This window comes from Triturus cristatus, chromosome 11 (assembly GCF_964204655.1).
Source record: "Triturus cristatus chromosome 11, aTriCri1.1, whole genome shotgun sequence".
NCBI classification, from domain to species: Eukaryota; Metazoa; Chordata; class Amphibia; order Caudata; family Salamandridae; genus Triturus; species Triturus cristatus.
This window is the reverse complement of record NC_140594.1, coordinates 1,141,220,231-1,141,242,761: the sequence shown is the minus strand read 5'-3', so window position 1 is coordinate 1,141,242,761 and position 22,531 is coordinate 1,141,220,231. Positions and strand designations below refer to the sequence as shown.

The 22,531-nt window shown below is 44.8% G+C and overlaps 12 non-coding genes across 12 annotated transcripts; all 12 read left to right on the top strand.

The window, feature by feature from the left end:
* The first annotated feature begins 78 nt into the window (after positions 1-78).
* TRNAG-CCC (transfer RNA glycine (anticodon CCC)) lies at positions 79-150 on the top strand. The gene has a single exon. It is a non-coding gene; the product is annotated as a tRNA-Gly (tRNA).
* A 1,516-nt stretch (positions 151-1,666) lies between these two features.
* Positions 1,667-1,738, top strand: TRNAG-CCC (transfer RNA glycine (anticodon CCC)). The gene has a single exon. It is a non-coding gene; the product is annotated as a tRNA-Gly (tRNA).
* A 1,527-nt stretch (positions 1,739-3,265) lies between these two features.
* On the top strand, positions 3,266-3,337 carry TRNAG-CCC (transfer RNA glycine (anticodon CCC)). Its single transcript has one exon. It is a non-coding gene; the product is annotated as a tRNA-Gly (tRNA).
* Positions 3,338-4,853: 1,516 nt separating this feature from the next.
* On the top strand, positions 4,854-4,925 carry TRNAG-CCC (transfer RNA glycine (anticodon CCC)). The gene has a single exon. It is a non-coding gene; the product is annotated as a tRNA-Gly (tRNA).
* A 3,126-nt stretch (positions 4,926-8,051) lies between these two features.
* Positions 8,052-8,123, top strand: TRNAG-CCC (transfer RNA glycine (anticodon CCC)). Its single transcript has one exon. It is a non-coding gene; the product is annotated as a tRNA-Gly (tRNA).
* Positions 8,124-9,638: 1,515 nt separating this feature from the next.
* Positions 9,639-9,710, top strand: TRNAG-CCC (transfer RNA glycine (anticodon CCC)). Its single transcript has one exon. It is a non-coding gene; the product is annotated as a tRNA-Gly (tRNA).
* Positions 9,711-11,226: 1,516 nt separating this feature from the next.
* TRNAG-CCC (transfer RNA glycine (anticodon CCC)) lies at positions 11,227-11,298 on the top strand. The gene has a single exon. It is a non-coding gene; the product is annotated as a tRNA-Gly (tRNA).
* A 1,516-nt stretch (positions 11,299-12,814) lies between these two features.
* Positions 12,815-12,886, top strand: TRNAG-CCC (transfer RNA glycine (anticodon CCC)). Its single transcript has one exon. It is a non-coding gene; the product is annotated as a tRNA-Gly (tRNA).
* A 1,527-nt stretch (positions 12,887-14,413) lies between these two features.
* Positions 14,414-14,485, top strand: TRNAG-CCC (transfer RNA glycine (anticodon CCC)). The gene has a single exon. It is a non-coding gene; the product is annotated as a tRNA-Gly (tRNA).
* A 1,527-nt stretch (positions 14,486-16,012) lies between these two features.
* On the top strand, positions 16,013-16,084 carry TRNAG-CCC (transfer RNA glycine (anticodon CCC)). The gene has a single exon. It is a non-coding gene; the product is annotated as a tRNA-Gly (tRNA).
* Positions 16,085-19,210: 3,126 nt separating this feature from the next.
* On the top strand, positions 19,211-19,282 carry TRNAG-CCC (transfer RNA glycine (anticodon CCC)). Its single transcript has one exon. It is a non-coding gene; the product is annotated as a tRNA-Gly (tRNA).
* Positions 19,283-22,408: 3,126 nt separating this feature from the next.
* TRNAG-CCC (transfer RNA glycine (anticodon CCC)) lies at positions 22,409-22,480 on the top strand. The gene has a single exon. It is a non-coding gene; the product is annotated as a tRNA-Gly (tRNA).
* Positions 22,481-22,531: the final 51 nt, after the last annotated feature.

Below are 22,531 nucleotides of genomic sequence, written 5' to 3'. Positions count from 1 at the left end.
GCACCATTGAAACTGGTGCAAGATAGTCATTGAACTCGGGGTTGTAATCTTTAGAACCGAGAGCAACCACATCATAGGGCGTTGGTGGTATAGTGGTGAGCATAGCTGCTTCCCAAGCAGTTGACCCGGGTTCGATTCCCGGCCAATGCAGTGCAAATTTTTATATGTTCTCCAAGCAGGATTTGTTTTAATGCAACATGTCACAAAACGGAAATATCATGAACAGATTAATCAGACGTTAAATTAAAAAAAAAATGAAATACTTAGGCAGGCATCTCGATCGCCCCATCTGCTACATTCATTGTCCTATTAGATGCTATTTTCCAAAAAGCAGAGTCACCACTCACATGTGCTGGTAATAAATATGTTGCGGGCGGTAGACAATGAAAGGGCTGAACCCCGACCAGACATTCTAACTCTAGCATCTCTATATTAAAAAGCATTTCTAGGCAATATCTAGCATGTGAATAAAAGTAGGCAAGATCCACCGATGAATCTGGCAAAAGTCCCCAACGATTTTGTGCACACTTGTTCTCTCACCTGAATGCAGCGCCACCTTGTAGCCATCGGATGTAACTGCAGCTCACAAAATGTTATATCAGAGAGCAAGTTGAGAGGACTCCAAGAGGCAGATGTCCATGGAAAGAGCCTCTCACGACAGCAGGAAGGTTGGATATTTCAAGATGGCAACATTTCCTGTCCAACGTCCTCACGTCCCGAACGCTCCCAAACGCTCAAAAGCCTCGCCCTCACCGGGTAGATCTCTGGCTCCCAGTTAAAATCAAATCCTGAGCATGCTAGCGCTAGGATCAAAGAGAGAGGAGAGGGTTAGAGAGCTGCTATCTTGGTAAAGGCCTGAAACTGCTAGTTCCCAAGAGGGTCTGCACTTTCAGTTATGACTGACTGTGAGACGAGAAGATGAAGATTTTCTGCACCCAGCATACATTGCAGCATGCTTAGGCAAATGAGGAGCGAGACCCACCAATCCCTCGCCACTTCGCTGAAAGCTCCTCCTCTGCATAAAGAGAACACTTTTACAAGGGAGCAGAGTGGCGCAGCGGAAGCGTGCTGGGCCCATAACCCAGAGGTCGATGGATCGAAACCATCCTCTGCTATAATATTTCTTGTTTTTTCTTCTGAGGACCAATCTGTCATTTCCACGCTACCAGCAAGGAAAAGCGCAGGCTTGTGCTAGCTATGTGAGAAAAGACTTCTCAACTATCTGTCTCTGCTGAAATACAAGAGAGTGATCGCCAAAGGATCAACCCCATACTTTGAAAGTAAAGATACCCAATTATAAGCATAAATGACTGGTGGGACCGTCACACGTTTTTCTGGGCATGCTTTGAATGTCATTCTTGCCTTTTCGTTCTGCTCTTATCATTCTCCTGGGCATTTCATGGAAGGCACTCTCTTTCTCTTCGCTGCTTTGCTTCCAATGCTGCCTAAATATGTTCATTTCCACTATTTGTACTACTGCTTTCCATTTCTACTCTTCTGCACAGATTTGGCCTTGGTTTCAATCCCCAGTTCCTTACCCTCTACAAGAAACTTTCTACTGCTTTTCATGTTGGTATCTAAACCAAATGCACCATTGAAACTGGTGCAAGATAGTCATTGAACTCGGGGTTGTAATCTTTAGAACCGAGAGCACCCACATCATAGGGCGTTGGTGGTATAGTGGTGAGCATAGCTGCTTCCCAAGCAGTTGACCTGGGTTCGATTCCCGGCCAATGCAGTGCAAATTTTTATATGTTCTCCAAGCAGGATTTGTTTTAATGCAACATGTCACAAAACGGAAATATCATGAACAGATTAATCAGACGTTAAATTAAAAAAAAAATGAAATACTTAGGCAGGCATCTCGATCGCCCCATCTGCTACATTCATTGTCCTATTAGATGCTATTTTCCAAAAAGCAGAGTCACCACTCACATGTGCTGGTAATAAATATGTTGCGGGCGGTAGACAATGAAAGGGCTGAACCCCGACCAGACATTCTAACTCTAGCATCTCTATATTAAAAAGCATTTCTAGGCAATATCTAGCATGTGAATAAAAGTAGGCAAGATCCACCGATGAAACTGGCAAAAGTCCCCAACGATTTTCTGCACACTTGTTCTCTCACCTGAATGCAGCGCCACCTTGTAGCCATCGGATGTAACTGCAGCTCACAAAATGTTATATCAGAGAGCAAGTTGAGAGGACTCCAAGAGGCAGGTGTCCATGGAAAGAGCCTCTCACGACAGCAGGAAGGTTGGATATTTCAAGATGGCAACATTTCCTGTCCAATGTCCTCACGTCCCGAACGCTCCCAAACGCTCAAAAGCCTCACACCGGGCAAGCCCTCACCGGGTAGATCTCTGGCTCCTAGTTAAAATCAAATCCTGAGCATGCTAGCGCTAGGATCAAAGAGAGAGGAGAGGGTTAGAGAGCTGCTATCTTGGTAAAGGCCTGAAACTGCTAGTTCCCAAGAGGGTCTGCACTTTCAGTTATGACTGACTGTGAGACGAGAAGATGAAGATTTTCTGCACCCAGCATACATTGCAGCATGCTTAGGCAAATGAGGAGCGAGACCCACCAATCCCTCGCCACTTCGCTGAAAGCTCCTCCTCTGCATAAAGAGAACACTTTTACAAGGGAGCAGAGTGGCGCAGCGGAAGCGTGCTGGGCCCATAACCCAGAGGTCGATGGATCGAAACCATCCTCTGCTATAATATTTCTTGTTTTTTCTTCTGAGAACCAATCTGTCATTTCCACGCTACCAGCAAGGAAAAGCGCAGGCTTGTGCTAGCTATGTGAGAAAAGACTTCTCAACTATCTGTCTCTGCTGAAATACAAGAGAGTGATCGCCAAAGGATCAACCCCATACTTTGAAAGTAAAGATACCCAATTATAAGCATAAATGACTGGTGGGACCGTCACACGTTTTTCTGGGCATGCTTTGAATGTCATTCTTGCCTTTTCGTTCTGCTCTTATCATTCTCCTGGGCATTTCATGGAAGGCACTCTCTTTCTCTTCGCTGCTTTGCTTCCAATGCTGCCTAAATATGTTCATTTCCACTATTTGTACTACTGCTTTCCATTTCTTCTCTTCTGCACAGATTTGGCCTTGGTTTCAATCCCCAGTTCCTTACCCTCTACAAGAAACTTTCTACTGCTTTTCATGTTGGTATCTAAACCAAATGCACCATTGAAACTGGTGCAAGATAGTCATTGAACTCGGGGTTGTAATCTTTAGAACCGAGAGCAACCACATCATAGGGCATTGGTGGTATAGTGGAGAGCATGGCTGCTTCCCAAGCAGTTGACCCGGGTTCGATTCCCGGCCAATGCAGTGCAAATTTTTATATGTTCTCCAAGCAGGATTTGTTTTAATGCAACATGTCACAAAACGGAAATATCATGAACAGATTAATCAGACGTTAAATTAAAAAAAAAATGAAATACTTAGGCAGGCATCTCGATCGCCCCATCTGCTACATTCATTGTCCTATTAGATGCTATTTTCCAAAAAGCAGAGTCACCACTCACATGTGCTGGTAATAAATATGTTGCGGGCGGTAGACAATGAAAGGGCTGAACCCCGGCTAGACATTCTAACTCTAGCATCTCTATATTAAAAAGCATTTCTAGGCAATATCTAGCATGTGAATAAAAGTAGGCAAGATCCACCGATGAATCTGGCAAAAGTCCCCAACGATTTTCTGCACACTTGTTCTCTCACCTGAATGCAGCGCCACCTTGTAGCCATCGGATGTAACTGCAGCTCACAAAATGTTATATCAGGGAGCAAGTTGAGAGGACTCCAAGAGGCAGATGTCCATGGAAAGAGCCTCTCATAACAGCAGGAAGGTTGGATATTTCAAGATGGCAACATTTCCTGTCCAACGTCCTCACGTCCCGAACGCTCCCAAACGCTCAAAAGCCTCGCCCTCACCGGGTAGATCTCTGGCTCCCAGTTAAAATCAAATCCTGAGCATGCTAGCGCTAGGATCAAAGAGAGAGGAGAGGGTTAGAGAGCTGCTATCTTGGTAAAGGCCTGAAACTGCTGGTTCCCAAGAGGGTCTGCACTTTCAGTTATGACTGACTGTGAGACGAGAAGATGAAGATTTTCTGCACCCAGCATACATTGCAGCATGCTTAGGCAAATGAGGAGCGAGACCCACCAATCCCTCGCCACTTCGCTGAAAGCTCCTCCTCTGCATAAAGAGAACACTTTTACAAGGGAGCAGAGTGGCGCAGCGGAAGCGTGCTGGGCCCATAACCCAGAGGTCGATGGATCGAAACCATCCTCTGCTATAATATTTCTTGTTTTTTCTTCTGAGGACCAATCTGTCATTTCCACGCTACCAGCAAGGAAAAGCGCAGGCTTGTGCTAGCTATGTGAGAAAAGACTTCTCAACTATCTGTCTCTGCTGAAATACAAGAGAGTGATCGCCAAAGGATCAACCCCATACTTTGAAAGTAAAGATACCCAATTATAAGCATAAATGACTGGTGGGACCGTCACACGTTTTTCTGGGCATGCTTTGAATGTCATTCTTGCCTTTTCGTTCTGCTCTTATCATTCTCCTGGGCATTTCATGGAAGGCACTCTCTTTCTCTTCGCTGCTTTGCTTCCAATGCTGCCTAAATATGTTCATTTCCACTATTTGTACTACTGCTTTCCATTTCTTCTCTTCTGCACAGATTTGGCCTTGGTTTCAATCCCCAGTTCCTTACCCTCTACAAGAAACTTTCTACTGCTTTTCATGTTGGTATCTAAACCAAATGCACCATTGAAACTGGTGCAAGATAGTCATTGAACTCGGGGTTGTAATCTTTAGAACAGAGAGCAACCACATCATAGGGCGCTGGTGGTATAGTGGTGAGCATAGCTGCTTCCCAAGCAGTTGACCCGGGTTCGATTCCCGGCCAATGCAGTGCAAATTTTTATATGTTCTCCAAGCAGGATTTGTTTTAATGCAACATGTCACAAAACGGAAATATCATGAACAGATTAATCAGACGTTAAATTAAAAAAAAAATGAAATACTTAGGCAGGCATCTCGATCGCCCCATCTGCTACATTCATTGTCCTATTAGATGCTATTTTCCAAAAAGCAGAGTCACCACTCACATGTGCTGGTAATAAATATGTTGCGGGCGGTAGACAATGAAAGGGCTGAACCCCGACTAGACATTCTAACTGTAGCATCTCTATATTAAAAAGCATTTCTAGGCAATATCTAGCATGTGAATAAAAGTAGGCAAGATCCACCGATGAATCTGGCAAAAGTCCCCAACGATTTTGTGCACACTTGTTCTCTCACCTGAATGCAGCGCCACCTTGTAGCCATCGGATGTAGCTGCAGCTCACAAAATGTTATATCAGAGAGCAAGTTGAGAGGACTCCAAGAGGCAGATGTCCATGGAAAGAGCCTCTCATGACAGCAGGAAGGTTGGATATTTCAAGATGGCAACATTTCCTGTCCAACGTCCTCACGTCCCGAACGCTCCCAAACGCTCAAAAGCCTCACACCGGGCAAGCCCTCACCGGGTAGATCTCTGGCTCCTAGTTAAAATCAAATCCTGAGCATGCTAGCGCTAGGATCAAAGAGAGAGGAGAGGGTTAGAGAGCTGCTATCTTGGTAAAGGCCTGAAACTGCTAGTTCCCAAGAGGGTCTGCACTTTCAGTTATGACTGACTGTGAGACGAGAAGATGAAGATTTTCTGCACCCAGCATACATTGCAGCATGCTTAGGCAAATGAGGAGCGAGACCCACCAATCCCTCGCCACTTCGCTGAAAGCTCCTCCTCTGCATAAAGAGAACACTTTTACAAGGGAGCAGAGTGGCGCAGCGGAAGCGTGCTGGGCCCATAACCCAGAGGTCGATGGATCGAAACCATCCTCTGCTATAATATTTCTTGTTTTTTCTTCTGAGAACCAATCTGTCATTTCCACGCTACAAGCAAGGAAAAGCGCAGGCTTGTGCTAGCTATGTGAGAAAAGACTTCTCAACTATCTGTCTCTGCTGAAACACAACAGAGTGATCGCCAAAGGATCAACCCCATACTTTGAAAGTAAAGATACCCAATTATAAGCATAAATGACTGGTGGGACCGTCACACGTTTTTCTGGGCATGCTTTGAATGTCATTCTTGCCTTTTCGTTCTGCTCTTATCATTCTCCTGGGCATTTCATGGAAGGCACTCTCTTTCTCTTCGCTGCTTTGCTTCCAATGCTGCCTAAATATGTTCATTTCCACTATTTGTACTACTGCTTTCCATTTCTTCTCTTCTGCACAGATTTGGCCTTGGTTTCAATCCCCAGTTCCTTACCCTCTACAAGAAACTTTCTACTGCTTTTCATGTTGGTATCTAAACCAAATGCACCATTGAAACTGGTGCAAGATAGTCATTGAACTCGGGGTTGTAATCTTTAGAACCGAGAGCAACCACATCATAGGGCGTTGGTGGTATAGTGGTGACCATAGCTGCTTCCCAAGCAGTTGACCCGGGTTCGATTCCCGGCCAATGCAGTGCAAATTTTTATATGTTCTCCAAGCAGGATTTGTTTTAATGCAACATGTCACAAAACGGAAATATCATGAACAGATTAATCAGACGTTAAATTAAAAAAAAAATGAAATACTTAGGCAGGCATCTCGATCGCCCCATCTGCTACATTCATTGTCCTATTAGATGCTATTTTCCAAAAAGCAGAGTCACCACTCACATGTGCTGGTAATAAATATGTTGCGGGCGGTAGACAATGAAAGGGCTGAACCCCGACCAGACATTCTAACTCTAGCATCTCTATATTAAAAAGCATTTCTAGGCAATATCTAGCATGTGAATAAAAGTAGGCAAGATCCACCGATGAATCTGGCAAAAGTCCCCAACGATTTTGTGCACACTTGTTCTCTCACCTGAATGCAGCGCCACCTTGTAGCCATCGGATGTAACTGCAGCTCACAAAATGTTATATCAGAGAGCAAGTTGAGAGGACTCCAAGAGGCAGATGTCCATGGAAAGAGCCTCTCACGACAGCAGGAAGGTTGGATATTTCAAGATGGCAACATTTCCTGTCCAATGTCCTCACGTCCCGAACGCTCCCAAACGCTCAAAAGCCTCACACCGGGCAAGCCCTCACCGGGTAGATCTCTGGCTCCCAGTTAAAATCAAATCCTGAGCATGCTAGCGCTAGGATCAAAGAGAGAGGAGAGGGTTAGAGAGCTGCTATCTTGGTAAAGGCCTGAAACTGCTAGTTCCCAAGAGGGTCTGCACTTTCAGTTATGACTGACTGTGAGACGAGAAGATGAAGATTTTCTGCACCCAGCATACATTGCAGCATGCTTAGGCAAATGAGGAGCGAGACCCACCAATCCCTCGCCACTTCGCTGAAAGCTCCTCCTCTGCATAAAGAGAACACTTTTACAAGGGAGCAGAGTGGCGCAGCGGAAGCGTGCTGGGCCCATAACCCAGAGGTCGATGGATCGAAACCATCCTCTGCTATAATATTTCTTGTTTTTTCTTCTGAGGACCAATCTGTCATTTCCACGCTACCAGCAAGGAAAAGCGCAGGCTTGTGCTAGCTATGTGAGAAAAGACTTCTCAACTATCTGTCTCTGCTGAAATACAAGAGAGTGATCGCCAAAGGATCAACCCCATACTTTGAAAGTAAAGATACCCAATTATAAGCATAAATGACTGGTGGGACCGTCACACGTTTTTCTGGGCATGCTTTGAATGTCATTTTTGCCTTTTCGTTCTGCTCTTATCATTCTCCTGGTCATTTCATGGAAGGCACTCTCTTTCTCTTCGCTGCTTTGCTTCCAATGCTGCCTAAATATGTTCATTTCCACTATTTGTACTACTGCTTTCCATTTCTTCTCTTCTGCACATATTTGGCCTTGGTTTCAATCCCCAGTTCCTTACCCTCTACAAGAAACTTTCTACTGCTTTTCATGTTGGTATCTAAACCAAATGCACCATTGAAACTGGTGCAAGATAGTCATTGAACTCGGGGTTGTAATCTTTAGAACCGAGAGCACCCACATCATAGGGCGTTGGTGGTATAGTGGTGAGCATAGCTGCTTCCCAAGCAGTTGACCCGGGTTCGATTCCCGGCCAATGCAGTGCAAATTTTTATATGTTCTCCAAGCAGGATTTGTTTTAATGCAACATGTCACAAAACGGAAATATCATGAACAGATTAATCAGACGTTAAATTAAAAAAAAAATGAAATACTTAGGCAGGCATCTCGATCGCCCATCTGCTACATTAATTGTCCTATTAGATGCTATTTTCCAAAAAGCAGAGTCACCACTCACATGTGCTGGTAATAAATATGTTGCGGGCGGTAGACAATGAAAGGGCTGAACCCCGACCAGACATTCTAACTCTAGCATCTCTATATTAAAAAGCATTTCTAGGCAATATCTAGCATGTGAATAAAAGTAGGCAAGATCCACCGATGAATCTGGCAAAAGTCCCCAACGATTTTGTGCACACTTGTTCTCTCACCTGAATGCAGCGCCACCTTGTAGCCATCGGATGTAACTGCAGCTCACAAAATGTTATATCAGAGAGCAAGTTGAGAGGACTCCAAGAGGCAGATGTCCATGGAAAGAGCCTCTCATGACAGCAGGAAGGTTGGATATTTCAAGATGGCAACATTTCCTCTCCAACGTCCTCACGTCCCGAACGCTCCCAAACGCTCAAAAGCCTCGCCCTCACCGGGTAGATCTCTGGCTCCTAGTTAAAATCAAATCCTGAGCATGCTAGCGCTAGGATCAAAGAGAGAGGAGAGGGTTAGAGAGCTGCTATCTTGGTAAAGGCCTGAAACTGCTAGTTCCCAAGAGGGTCTGCACTTTCAGTTATGACTGACTGTGAGACGAGAAGATGAAGATTTTCTGCACCCAGCATACATTGCAGCATGCTTAGGCAAATGAGGAGCGAGACCCACCAATCCCTCGCCACTTCGCTGAAAGCTCCTCCTCTGCATAAAGAGAACGCTTTTACAAGGGAGCAGAGTGGCGCAGCGGAAGCGTGCTGGGCCCATAACCCAGAGGTCGATGGATCGAAACCATCCTCTGCTATAATATTTCTTGTTTTTTCTTCTGAGAACCAATCTGTCATTTCCACGCTACCAGCAAGGAAAAGCGCAGGCTTGTGCTAGCTATGTGAGAAAAGACTTCTCAACTATCTGTCTCTGCTGAAATACAAGAGAGTGATCGCCAAAGGATCAACCCCATACTTTGAAAGTAAAGATACCCAATTATAAGCATAAATGACTGGTGGGACCGTCACACGTTTTTTTGGGCATGCTTTGAATGTCATTCTTGCCTTTTCGTTCTGCTCTTATCATTCTCCTGGGCATTTCATGGAAGGCACTCTCTTTCTCTTCGCTGCTTTGCTTCCAATGCTGCCTAAATATGTTCATTTCCACTATTTGTACTACTGCTTTCCATTTCTTCTCTTCTGCACAGATTTGGCCTTGGTTTCAATCCCCAGTTCCTTACCCTCTACAAGAAACTTTCTACTGCTTTTCATGTTGGTATCTAAACCAAATGCACCATTGAAACTGGTGCAAGATAGTCATTGAACTCGGGGTTGTAATCTTTAGAACCGAGAGCAACCACATCATAGGGCATTGGTGGTATAGTGGTGAGCATGGCTGCTTCCCAAGCAGTTGACCCGGGTTCGATTTCCGGCCAATGCAGTGCAAATTTTTATATGTTCTCCAAGCAGGATTTGTTTTAATGCAACATGTCACAAAACGGAAATATCATGAACAGATTAATCAGAAGTTAAATTAAAAAAAAAATGAAATACTTAGGCAGGCATCTCGATCGCCCCATCTGCTACATTCATTGTCCTATTAGATGCTATTTTCCAAAAAGCAGAGTCACCACTCACATGTGCTGGTAATAAATATGTTGCGGGCGGTAGACAATGAAAGGGCTGAACCCCGACTAGACATTCTAACTGTAGCATCTCTATATTAAAAAGCATTTCTAGGCAATATCTAGCATGTGAATAAAAGTAGGCAAGATCCACTGATGAATCTGGCAAAAGTCCCCAACGATTTTGTGCACACTTGTTCTCTCACCTGAATGCAGCGCCACCTTGTAGCCATCGGATGTAACTGCAGCTCACAAAATGTTATATCAGAGAGCAAGTTGAGAGGACTCCAAGAGGCAGATGTCCATGGAAAGAGCCTCTCATGACAGCAGGAAGGTTGGATATTTCAAGATGGCAACATTTCCTGTCCAACGTCCTCACGTCCCGAACGCTCCCAAACGCTCAAAAGCCTCACCCTCACCAGGTAGATCTCTGGCTCCCAGTTAAAATCAAATCCTGAGCATGCTAGCGCTAGGATCAAAGAGAGAGGAGAGGGTTAGAGAGCTGCTATCTTGGTAAAGGCCTGAAACTGCTGGTTCCCAAGAGGGTCTGCACTTTCAGTTATGACTGACTGTGAGACGAGAAGATGAAGATTTTCTGCACCCAGCATACATTGCAGCATGCTTAGGCAAATGAGGAGCGAGACCCACCAATCCCTCGCCACTTCGCTGAAAGCTCCTCCTCTGCATAAAGAGAACACTTTTACAAGGGAGCAGAGTGGCGCAGCGGAAGCGTGCTGGGCCCATAACCCATAGGTCGATGGATCGAAACCATCCTCTGCTATAATATTTCTTGTTTTTTCTTCTGAGAACCAATCTGTCATTTCCACGCTACCAGCAAGGAAAAGCGCAGGCTTGTGCTAGCTATGTGAGAAAAGACTTCTCAACTATCTGTCTCTGCTGAAATACAAGAGAGTGATCGCCAAAGGATCAACCCCATACTTTGAAAGTAAAGATACCCAATTATAAGCATAAATGACTGGTGGGACCGTCACACGTTTTTCTGGGCATTCTTTGAATGTCATTCTTGCATTTTCGTTCTGCTCTTATCATTCTCCTGGGCATTTCATGGAAGGCACTCTCTTTCTCTTCGCTGCTTTGCTTCCAATGCTGCCTAAATATGTTCATTTCCACTATTTGTACTACTGCTTTCCATTTCTTCTCTTCTGCACAGATTTGGCCTTGGTTTCAATCCCCAGTTCCTTACCCTCTACAAGAAACTTTCTACTGCTTTTCATGTTGGTATCTAAACCAAATACACCATTGAAACTGGTGCAAGATAGTCATTGAACTCGGGGTTGTAATCTTTAGAACCGAGAGCAACCACATCATAGGGCGCTGGTGGTATAGTGGTGAGCATAGCTGCTTCCCAAGCAGTTGACCCGGGTTCGATTCCCGGCCAATGCAGTGCAAATTTTTATATGTTCTCCAAGCAGGATTTGTTTTAATGCAACATGTCACAAAACGGAAATATCATGAACAGATTAATCAGACGTTAAATTTAAAAAAAAATGAAATACTTAGGCAGGCATCTCGATCGCCCCATCTGCTACATTCATTGTCCTATTAGATGCTATTTTCCAAAAAGCAGAGTCACCACTCACATGTGCTGGTAATAAATATGTTGCGGGCGGTAGACAATGAAAGGGCTGAACCCCGACTAGACATTCTAACTGTAGCATCTCTATATTAAAAAGCATTTCTAGGCAATATCTAGCATGTGAATAAAAGTAGGCAAGATCCACCGATGAATCTGGCAAAAGTCCCCAACGATTTTGTGCACACTTGTTCTCTCACCTGAATGCAGCGCCACCTTGTAGCCATCGGATGTAACTGCAGCTCACAAAATGTTATATCAGAGAGCAAGTTGAGAGGACTCCAAGAGGCAGATGTCCATGGAAAGAGCCTCTCATGACAGCAGGAAGGTTGGATATTTCAAGATGGCAACATTTCCTCTCCAACGTCCTCACGTCCCGAACGCTCCCAAACGCTCAAAAGCCTCGCCCTCACCGGGTAGATCTCTGGCTCCCAGTTAAAATCAAATCCTGAGCATGCTAGCGCTAGGATCAAAGAGAGAGGAGAGGGTTAGAGAGCTGCTATCTTGGTAAAGGCCTGAAACTGCTAGTTCCCAAGAGGGTCTGCACTTTCAGTTATGACTGACTGTGAGACGAGAAGATGAAGATTTTCTGCACCCAGCATACATTGCAGCATGCTTAGGCAAATGAGGAGCGAGACCCACCAATCCCTCGCCACTTCGCTGAAAGCTCCTCCTCTGCATAAAGAGAACACTTTTACAAGGGAGCAGAGTGGCGCAGCGGAAGCGTGCTGGGCCCATAACCCAGAGGTCGATGGATCGAAACCATCCTCTGCTATAATATTTCTTGTTTTTTCTTCTGAGGACCAATCTGTCATTTCCACGCTACCAGCAAGGAAAAGCGCAGGCTTGTGCTAGCTATGTGAGAAAAGACTTCTCAACTATCTGTCTCTGCTGAAATACAAGAGAGTGATCGCCAAAGGATCAACCCCATACTTTGAAAGTAAAGATACCCAATTATAAGCATAAATGACTGGTGGGACCGTCACACGTTTTTCTGGGCATGCTTTGAATGTCATTCTTGCCTTTTCGTTCTGCTCTTATCATTCTCCTGGGCATTTCATGGAAGGCACTCTCTTTCTCTTCGCTGCTTTGCTTCCAATGCTGCCTAAATATGTTCATTTCCACTATTTGTACTACTGCTTTCCATTTCTTCTCTTCTGCACAGATTTGGCCTTGGTTTCAATCCCCAGTTCCTTACCCTCTACAAGAAACTTTCTACTGCTTTTCATGTTGGTATCTAAACCAAATGCACCATTGAAACTGGTGCAAGATAGTCATTGAACTCGGGGTTGTAATCTTTAGAACCGAGAGCACCCACATCATAGGGCGTTGGTGGTATAGTGGTGAGCATAGCTGCTTCCCAAGCAGTTGACCCGGGTTCGATTCCCGGCCAATGCAGTGCAAATTTTTATATGTTCTCCAAGCAGGATTTGTTTTAATGCAACATGTCACAAAACGGAAATATCATGAACAGATTAATCAGACGTTAAATTAAAAAAAAAATGAAATACTTAGGCAGGCATCTCGATCGCCCCATCTGCTACATTCATTGTCCTATTAGATGCTATTTTCCAAAAAGCAGAGTCACCACTCACATGTGCTGGTAATAAATATGTTGCGGGTGGTAGACAATGAAAGGGCTGAACCCCGACCAGACATTCTAACTCTAGCATCTCTATATTAAAAAGCATTTCTAGGCAATATCTAGCATGTGAATAAAAGTAGGCAAGATCCACCGATGAAACTGGCAAAAGTCCCCAACGATTTTCTGCACACTTGTTCTCTCACCTGAATGCAGCGCCACCTTGTAGCCATCGGATGTAACTGCAGCTCACAAAATGTTATATCAGAGAGCAAGTTGAGAGGACTCCAAGAGGCAGATGTCCATGGAAAGAGCCTCTCACGACAGCAGGAAGGTTGGATATTTCAAGATGGCAACATTTCCTGTCCAATGTCCTCACGTCCCGAACGCTCCCAAACGCTCAAAAGCCTCACACCAGGCAAGCCCTCACCGGGTAGATCTCTGGCTCCCAGTTAAAATCAAATCCTGAGCATGCTAGCGCTAGGATCAAAGAGAGAGGAGAGGGTTAGAGAGCTGCTATCTTGGTAAAGGCCTGAAACTGCTAGTTCCCAAGAGGGTCTGCACTTTCAGTTATGACTGACTGTGAGACGAGAAGATGAAGATTTTCTACACCCAGCATACATTGCAGCATGCTTAGGCAAATGAGGAGCGAGACCCACCAATCCCTCGCCACTTCGCTGAAAGCTCCTCCTCTGCATAAAGAGAACACTTTTACAAGGGAGCAGAGTGGCGCAGCGGAAGCGTGCTGGGCCCATAACCCAGAGGTCGATGGATCGAAACCATCCTCTGCTATAATATTTCTTGTTTTTTCTTCTGAGAACCAATCTGTCATTTCCACGCTACAAGCAAGGAAAAGCGCAGGCTTGTGCTAGCTATGTGAGAAAAGACTTCTCAACTATCTGTCTCTGCTGAAACACAACAGAGTGATCGCCAAAGGATCAACCCCATACTTTGAAAGTAAAGATACCCAATTATAAGCATAAATGACTGGTGGGACCGTCACACGTTTTTCTGGGCATGCTTTGAATGTCATTCTTGCCTTTTCGTTCTGCTCTTATCATTCTCCTGGGCATTTCATGGAAGGCACTCTCTTTCTCTTCGCTGCTTTGCTTCCAATGCTGCCTAAATATGTTCATTTCCACTATTTGTACTACTGCTTTCCATTTCTTCTCTTCTGCACAGATTTGGCCTTGGTTTCAATCCCCAGTTCCTTACCCTCTACAAGAAACTTTCTACTGCTTTTCATGTTGGTATCTAAACCAAATGCACCATTGAAACTGGTGCAAGATAGTCATTGAACTCGGGGTTGTAATCTTTAGAACCGAGAGCAACCACATCATAGGGCTTTGGTGGTATAGTGGTGAGCATAGCTGCTTCCCAAGCAGTTGACCCGGGTTCGATTCCCGGCCAATGCAGTGCAAATTTTTATATGTTCTCCAAGCAGGATTTGTTTTAATGCAACATGTCACAAAACGGAAATATCATGAACAGATTAATCAGACGTTAAATTAAAAAAAAAATGAAATACTTAGGCAGGCATCTCGATCGCCCCATCTGCTACATTCATTGTCCTATTAGATGCTATTTTCCAAAAAGCAGAGTCACCACTCACATGTGCTGGTAATAAATATGTTGCGGGCGGTAGACAATGAAAGGGCTGAACCCCGACCAGACATTCTAACTCTAGCATCTCTATATTAAAAAGCATTTCTAGGCAATATCTAGCATGTGAATAAAAGTAGGCAAGATCCACCGATGAATCTGGCAAAAGTCCCCAACGATTTTGTGCACACTTGTTCTCTCACCTGAATGCAGCGCCACCTTGTAGCCATCGGATGTAACTGCAGCTCACAAAATGTTATATCAGAGAGCAAGTTGAGAGGACTCCAAGAGGCAGATGTCCATGGAAAGAGCCTCTCACGACAGCAGGAAGGTTGGATATTTCAAGATGGCAACATTTCCTGTCCAATGTCCTCACGTCCCGAACGCTCCCAAACGCTCAAAAGCCTCACACCGGGCAAGCCCTCACCGGGTAGATCTCTGGCTCCCAGTTAAAATCAAATCCTGAGCATGCTAGCGCTAGGATCAAAGAGAGAGGAGAGGGTTAGAGAGCTGCTATCTTGGTAAAGGCCTGAAACTGCTAGTTCCCAAGAGGGTCTGCACTTTCAGTTATGACTGACTGTGAGACGAGAAGATGAAGATTTTCTGCACCCAGCATACATTGCAGCATGCTTAGGCAAATGAGGAGCGAGACCCACCAATCCCTCGCCACTTCGCTGAAAGCTCCTCCTCTGCATAAAGAGAACACTTTTACAAGGGAGCAGAGTGGCGCAGCGGAAGCGTGCTGGGCCCATAACCCAGAGGTCGATGGATCGAAACCATCCTCTGCTATAATATTTCTTGTTTTTTCTTCTGAGGACCAATCTGTCATTTCCACGCTACCAGCAAGGAAAAGCGCAGGCTTGTGCTAGCTATGTGAGAAAAGACTTCTCAACTATCTGTCTCTGCTGAAATACAAGAGAGTGATCGCCAAAGGATCAACCCCATACTTTGAAAGTAAAGATACCCAATTATAAGCATAAATGACTGGTGGGACCGTCACACGTTTTTCTGGGCATGCTTTGAATGTCATTTTTGCCTTTTCGTTCTGCTCTTATCATTCTCCTGGGCATTTCATGGAAGGCACTCTCTTTCTCTTCGCTGCTTTGCTTCCAATGCTGCCTAAATATGTTCATTTCCACTATTTGTACTACTGCTTTCCATTTCTTCTCTTCTGCACAGATTTGGCCTTGGTTTCAATCCCCAGTTCCTTACCCTCTACAAGAAACTTTCTACTGCTTTTCATGTTGGTATCTAAACCAAATGCACCATTGAAACTGGTGCAAGATAGTCATTGAACTCGGGGTTGTAATCTTTAGAACCGAGAGCACCCACATCATAGGGCGTTGGTGGTATAGTGGTGAGCATAGCTGCTTCCCAAGCAGTTGACCCGGGTTCGATTCCCGGCCAATGCAGTGCAAATTTTTATATGTTCTCCAAGCAGGATTTGTTTTAATGCAACATGTCACAAAACGGAAATATCATGAACAGATTAATCAGACGTTAAATTAAAAAAAAAATGAAATACTTAGGCAGGCATCTCGATCGCCCCATCTGCTACATTCATTGTCCTATTAGATGCTATTTTCCAAAAAGCAGAGTCACCACTCACATGTGCTGGTAATAAATATGTTGCGGGCGGTAGACAATGAAAGGGCTGAACCCCGACCAGACATTCTAACTCTAGCATCTCTATATTAAAAAGCATTTCTAGGCAATATCTAGCATGTGAATAAAAGTAGGCAAGATCCACCGATGAATCTGGCAAAAGTCCCCAACGATTTTGTGCACACTTGTTCTCTCACCTGAATGCAGCGCCACCTTGTAGCCATCGGATGTAACTGCAGCTCACAAAATGTTATATCAGAGAGCAAGTTGAGAGGACTCCAAGAGGCAGATGTCCATGGAAAGAGCCTCTCACGACAGCAGGAAGGTTGGATATTTCAAGATGGCAACATTTCCTGTCCAATGTCCTCACGTCCCGAACGCTCCCAAACGCTCAAAAGCCTCACACCGGGCAAGCCCTCACCGGGTAGATCTCTGGCTCCCAGTTAAAATCAAATCCTGAGCATGCTAACGCTAGGATCAAAGAGAGAGGAGAGGGTTAGAGAGCTTCTATCTTGGTAAAGGCCTGAAACTGCTAGTTCCCAAGAGGGTCTGCACTTTCAGTTATGACTGACTGTGAGACGAGAAGATGAAGATTTTCTGCACCCAGCATACATTGCAGCATGCTTAGGCAAATGAGGAGCGAGACCCACCAATCCCTCGCCACTTCGCTGAAAGCTCCTCCTCTGCATAAAGAGAACACTTTTACAAGGGAGCAGAGTGGCGCAGCGGAAGCGTGCTGGGCCCATAACCCAGAGGTCGATGGATCGAAACCATCCTCTGCTATAATATTTCTTGTTTTTTCTTCTGAGGACCAATCTGTCATTTCCACGCTACCAGCAAGGAAAAGCGCAGGCTTGTGCTAGCTATGTGAGAAAAGACTTCTCAACTATCTGTCTCTGCTGAAATACAAGAGAGTGATCGCCAAAGGATCAACCCCATACTTTGAAAGTAAAGATACCCAATTATAAGCATAAATGACTGGTGGGACCGTCACACGTTTTTCTGGGCATGCTTTGAATGTCATTTTTGCCTTTTCGTTCTTCTCTTATCATTCTCCTGGGCATTTCATGGAAGGCACTCTCTTTCTCTTCGCTGCTTTGCTTCCAATGCTGCCTAAATATGTTCATTTCCACTATTTGTACTACTGCTTTCCATTTCTTCTCTTCTGCACAGATTTGGCCTTGGTTTCAATCCCCAGTTCCTTACCCTCTACAAGAAACTTTCTACTGCTTTTCATGTTGGTATCTAAACCAAATGCACCATTGAAACTGGTGCAAGATAGTCATTGAACTCGGGGTTGTAATCTTTAGAACCGAGAGCACCCACATCATAGGGCGTTGGTGGTATAGTGGTGAGCATAGCTACTTCCCAAGCAGTTGACCCGGGTTCGATTCCCGGCCAATGCAGTGCAAATTTTTATATGTTCTCCAAGCAGGATTTGTTTTAATGCAACATGTCACAAAACGGAAATATCATGAACAGATTAATCAGACGTTAAATTAAAAAAAAAATGAAATACTTAGGCAGGCATCTCGATCGCCCCATCTGCTACATTAATTGTCCTATTAGATGCTATTTTCCAAAAAGCAGAGTCACCACTCACATGTGCTGGTAATAAATATGTTGCGGGCGGTAGACAATGAAAGGGCTGAACCCCGACCAGACATTCTAACTCTAGCATCTCTATATTAAAAAGCATTTCTAGGCAATATCTAGCATGTGAATAAAAGTAGGCAAGATCCACCGATGAATCTGGCAAAAGTCCCCAACGATTTTGTGCACACTTGTTCTCTCACCTGAATGCAGCGCCACCTTGTAGCCATCGGATGTAACTGCAGCTCACAAAATGTTATATCAGAGAGCAAGTTGAGAGGACTCCAAGAGGCAGATGTCCATGGAAAGAGCCTCTCATGACAGCAGGAAGGTTGGATATTTCAAGATGGCAACATTTCCTGTCCAACGTCCTCACGTCCCGAACGCTCCCAAACGCTCAAAAGCCTCACACCGGGCAAGCCCTCACCGGGTAGATCTCTGGCTCCCAGTTAAAATCAAATCCTGAGCATGCTAGCGCTACGATCAAAGAGAGAGGAGAGGGTTAGAGAGCTGCTATCTTGGTAAAGGCCTGAAACTGCTAGTTCCCAAGAGGGTCTGCACTTTCAGTTATGACTGACTGTGAGACGAGAAGATGAAGATTTTCTGCACCCAGCATACATTGCAGCATGCTTAGGCAAATGAGGAGCGAGACCCACCAATCCCTCGCCACTTCGCTGAAAGCTCCTCCTCTGCATAAAGAGAACACTTTTACAAGGGAGCAGAGTGGCGCAGCGGAAGCGTGCTGGGCCCATAACCCAGAGGTCGATGGATCGAAACCATCCTCTGCTATAATATTTCTTGTTTTTTCTTCTGAGGACCAATCTGTCATTTCCACGCTACCAGCAAGGAAAAGCGCAGGCTTGTGCTAGCTATGTGAGAAAAGACTTCTCAACTATCTGTCTCTGCTGAAATACAAGAGAGTGATCGCCAAAGGATCAACCCCATACTTTGAAAGTAAAGATACCCAATTATAAGCATAAATGACTGGTGGGACCGTCACACGTTTTTCTGGGCATGCTTTGAATGTCATTCTTGCCTTTTCGTTCTGCTCTTATCATTCTCCTGGGCATTTCATGGAAGGCACTCTCTTTCTCTTCGCTGCTTTGCTTCCAATGCTGCCTAAATATGTTCATTTCCACTATTTGTACTACTGCTTTCCATTTCTTCTCTTCTGCACAGATTTGGCCTTGGTTTCAATCCCCAGTTCCTTACCCTCTACAAGAAACTTTCTACTGCTTTTCATGTTGGTATCTAAACCAAATGCACCATTGAAACTGGTGCAAGATAGTCATTGAACTCGGGGTTGTAATCTTTAGAACCGAGAGCACCCACATCATAGGGCGTTGGTGGTATAGTGGTGAGCATAGCTGCTTCCCAAGCAGTTGACCCGGGTTCGATTCCCGGCCAATGCAGTGCAAATTTTTATATGTTCTCCAAGCAGGATTTGTTTTAATGCAACATGTCACAAAACGGAAATATCATGAACAGATTAATCAGACGTTAAATTAAAAAAAAAATGAAATACTTAGGCAGGCATCTCGATCGCCCCATCTGCTACATTCATTGTCCTATTAGATGCTATTTTCCAAAAAGCAGAGTCACCACTCACATGTGCTGGTAATAAATATGTTGCGGGCGGTAGACAATGAAAGGGCTGAACCCCGACCAGACATTCTAACTCTAGCATCTCTATATTAAAAAGCATTTCTAGGCAATATCTAGCATGTGAATAAAAGTAGGCAAGATCCACCGATGAATCTGGCAAAAGTCCCCAACGATTTTGTGCACACTTGTTCTCTCACCTGAATGCAGCGCCACCTTGTAGCCATCGGATGTAACTGCAGCTCACAAAATGTTATATCAGAGAGCAAGTTGAGAGGACTCCAAGAGGCAGATGTCCATGGAAAGAGCCTCTCACGACAGCAGGAAGGTTGGATATTTCAAGATGGCAACATTTCCTGTCCAATGTCCTCACGTCCCGAACGCTCCCAAACGCTCAAAAGCCTCACACCGGGCAAGCCCTCACCGGGTAGATCTCTGGCTCCCAGTTAAAATCAAATCCTGAGCATGCTAACGCTAGGATCAAAGAGAGAGGAGAGGGTTAGAGAGCTTCTATCTTGGTAAAGGCCTGAAACTGCTAGTTCCCAAGAGGGTCTGCACTTTCAGTTATGACTGACTGTGAGACGAGAAGATGAAGATTTTCTGCACCCAGCATACATTGCAGCATGCTTAGGCAAATGAGGAGCGAGACCCACCAATCCCTCGCCACTTCGCTGAAAGCTCCTCCTCTGCATAAAGAGAACACTTTTACAAGGGAGCAGAGTGGCGCAGCGGAAGCGTGCTGGGCCCATAACCCAGAGGTCGATGGATCGAAACCATCCTCTGCTATAATATTTCTTGTTTTTTCTTCTGAGGACCAATCTGTCATTTCCACGCTACCAGCAAGGAAAAGCGCAGGCTTGTGCTAGCTATGTGAGAAAAGACTTCTCAACTATCTGTCTCTGCTGAAATACAAGAGAGTGATCGCCAAAGGATCAACCCCATACTTTGAAAGTAAAGATACCCAATTATAAGCATAAATGACTGGTGGGACCGTCACACGTTTTTCTGGGCATGCTTTGAATGTCATTTTTGCCTTTTCGTTCTTCTCTTATCATTCTCCTGGGCATTTCATGGAAGGCACTCTCTTTCTCTTCGCTGCTTTGCTTCCAATGCTGCCTAAATATGTTCATTTCCACTATTTGTACTACTGCTTTCCATTTCTTCTCTTCTGCACAGATTTGGCCTTGGTTTCAATCCCCAGTTCCTTACCCTCTACAAGAAACTTTCTACTGCTTTTCATGTTGGTATCTAAACCAAATGCACCATTGAAACTGGTGCAAGATAGTCATTGAACTCGGGGTTGTAATCTTTAGAACCGAGAGCACCCACATCATAGGGCGTTGGTGGTATAGTGGTGAGCATAGCTACTTCCCAAGCAGTTGACCCGGGTTCGATTCCCGGCCAATGCAGTGCAAATTTTTATATGTTCTCCAAGCAGGATTTGTTTTAATGCAACATGTCACAAAACGGAAATATCATGAACAGATTAATCAGACGTTAAATTAAAAAAAAAATGAAATACTTAGGCAGGCATCTCGATCGCCCCATCTGCTACATTAATTGTCCTATTAGATGCTATTTTCCAAAAAGCAGAGTCACCACTCACATGTGCTGGTAATAAATATGTTGCGGGCGGTAGACAATGAAAGGGCTGAACCCCGACCAGACATTCTAACTCTAGCATCTCTATATTAAAAAGCATTTCTAGGCAATATCTAGCATGTGAATAAAAGTAGGCAAGATCCACCGATGAATCTGGCAAAAGTCCCCAACGATTTTGTGCACACTTGTTCTCTCACCTGAATGCAGCGCCACCTTGTAGCCATCGGATGTAACTGCAGCTCACAAAATGTTATATCAGAGAGCAAGTTGAGAGGACTCCAAGAGGCAGATGTCCATGGAAAGAGCCTCTCATGACAGCAGGAAGGTTGGATATTTCAAGATGGCAACATTTCCTGTCCAACGTCCTCACGTCCCGAACGCTCCCAAACGCTCAAAAGCCTCACACCGGGCAAGCCCTCACCGGGTAGATCTCTGGCTCCCAGTTAAAATCAAATCCTGAGCATGCTAGCGCTACGATCAAAGAGAGAGGAGAGGGTTAGAGAGCTGCTATCTTGGTAAAGGCCTGAAACTGCTAGTTCCCAAGAGGGTCTGCACTTTCAGTTATGACTGACTGTGAGACGAGAAGATGAAGATTTTCTGCACCCAGCATACATTGCAGCATGCTTAGGCAAATGAGGAGCGAGACCCACCAATCCCTCGCCACTTCGCTGAAAGCTCCTCCTCTGCATAAAGAGAACACTTTTACAAGGGAGCAGAGTGGCGCAGCGGAAGCGTGCTGGGCCCATAACCCAGAGGTCGATGGATCGAAACCATCCTCTGCTATAATATTTCTTGTTTTTTCTTCTGAGGACCAATCTGTCATTTCCACGCTACCAGCAAGGAAAAGCGCAGGCTTGTGCTAGCTATGTGAGAAAAGACTTCTCAACTATCTGTCTCTGCTGAAATACAAGAGAGTGATCGCCAAAGGATCAACCCCATACTTTGAAAGTAAAGATACCCAATTATAAGCATAAATGACTGGTGGGACCGTCACACGTTTTTCTGGGCATGCTTTGAATGTCATTCTTGCCTTTTCGTTCTGCTCTTATCATTCTCCTGGGCATTTCATGGAAGGCACTCTCTTTCTCTTCGCTGCTTTGCTTCCAATGCTGCCTAAATATGTTCATTTCCACTATTTGTACTACTGCTTTCCATTTCTTCTCTTCTGCACAGATTTGGCCTTGGTTTCAATCCCCAGTTCCTTACCCTCTACAAGAAACTTTCTACTGCTTTTCATGTTGGTATCTAAACCAAATGCACCATTGAAACTGGTGCAAGATAGTCATTGAACTCGGGGTTGTAATCTTTAGAACCGAGAGAACCCACATCATTGGGCGTTGGTGGTATAGTGGTGAGCATAGCTGCTTCCCAAGCAGTTGACCCGGGTTCGATTCCCGGCCAATGCAGTGCAAATTTTTATATGTTCTCCAAGCAGGATTTGTTTTAATGCAACATGT